Consider the following 2,010-nt stretch of genomic DNA (forward strand, 5'->3'; position numbering starts at 1 on the left):
CCTGCAACCTTCTTGCTTTGAGGCGACAGTGCTAACCATTGCACTACTGTGCTACCCATTGATGCAACAGAATAACATTATTTAATTTGATCAGAAATTATGAAGAAATCTTCTGTTCATTATAATTGGAAAATGGTCCACATTTAGAAAATATTTGTTTTATCCTCAAAGTTTTGCAAGGCAGCATTTCATATAAAAAAAATCATTCAGATGCACACACAAACACACACACAAAGTGCTTTATACAGCACTTCTTTTTACTCCTGTTCATACAACCACAATGCACCAATATGCATCAAAAAGCAGTTTTGTGAAAATAATCAAAATTATCCAGTAGGGGTCAGCAGGTCAGAGATGCACAAAAAACAGAAATTGGTTTCCACGTTCAAAACTAAAATCAGTGAGTTTCTACTTCCTACGCTACATTATGACAAATATTAAATTTGTTTTAGCTGAGGTAAAGTTTGTTTGCCTATTATAAAAATAGATAAGCTGATTTTTTTAACAGTGATAAATAGTAAGTTTAATCTCATGTGTTCATTTTGTCATGCTACAGAAGCTACAGAAATTAAAACTTTAACATAAAGTGTGAAAAAGAATTTGACACAAACAAAGCAATGTCTTTTTTTACATGAACGCACAGGTAGTAGAAGACTTTGCTATTATATCTACACAGTGCATTATTGAACATGAATCAGGAAACATAGTGCACACTTTTGACTTGTCAAAAACGATGTCTGTCCTGAGAGTGAAGAGTTTTCATCAGGACTACTTTCAAATAGCTACAGCCTCCTGGCATACCGGTGAGACATCATGAACTACAAAAAGATGAGCTTGCACGTTTTAATGTATGTACTCACATAAGACAGCATGGCTTTGAGTTCATCGTCGCTCCTTACTGTAATTCTGTCTCCCACTTCATCTTCATCTGAAAAAAATATCAAAGCGGATATGTCACACAAGGTTGGACTTCAAAGTAAAATAGTAAATCATGCGTTATCAATAAAATAGGAAACACTCAAAGTGGAATACAAACAGGATTCCAAAAAAGTTGGGACACTAAACAAATTGTGAATAAAAACTGAATGCAATGATGTGGAGATGGCAAATGTCAATATTTTATTCGTAATATAACATAGATGACAGATTAAAAGTTTAATCTGAGTAAATGTAACATTTTAAAGGAAAAATATGTTGATTCACAATTTCACAGTGTCAACAAATCCCAAAAAAGTTGGGACAAGTAGCAATAAGTGGCTGGAAAAAGAAAATTGAGCATATAACGAACAGCTGGAAGACAAATTAACACTAATTAGGTCAATTGACAACATGATTGGATATACAAAGAGCTTCTCAAAGTGTCAGTGTCTCTCAGAAGCCAAGATGGTAAGAGGATGACCAATTCCACCATTGTTGCGCAGAAAGATAGTGCATCAATACCAGAATGGTGTTACCCAGCGTAAAATAGCAAAGAATTTTAAGTTATCATCATCAACCGTGCATAACATCATCAAGAGAATCTGGAACAATCGTTGTGCGTAAGGGTCAAGGCCGTAAAACTCTACTGGATGCTCGTGATCTCCGGGCCCTTAAACGTCACTGCACCTAAAACAGGAATGCCACTGTCAAGGAAATAACAGAATGGGCTCAGGAATACTTCCAGAAAGCATTATCAGTGAATACAATCCACCATGCCATCCGCCGATGCCAGCTGAAACTCTACAGTGCAAAGAGGAAGCCATTTCTAAGCAAGCTCCACAAGCTCAGACGTTTGCACTGGGCCAGGGGTCATTTAAAATGGATTGTGGCAAAATGGAAGACTGGTCTGTGGTCGATGAGTCACGATTTGAAGTTCTTTATGGAACACTGGGACGCCATGTCATCCGGACCAGAGAGGACAAGGATAGCCCAAGTTGTTATCAACGCTCCGTTCAGAAGCCTGCATCACTGATGGTATGGGGTCGCATGAGCGCTTGTGGCATGGGCAGCTTGCATGTCTGGAAAGGCACC

The sequence above is a fragment of the Nematolebias whitei genome, chromosome 2 (genome assembly GCF_014905685.2).
Source record: "Nematolebias whitei isolate Nwh7 chromosome 2, NemWhi1, whole genome shotgun sequence".
Taxonomy (NCBI): domain Eukaryota; kingdom Metazoa; phylum Chordata; class Actinopteri; order Cyprinodontiformes; family Rivulidae; genus Nematolebias; species Nematolebias whitei.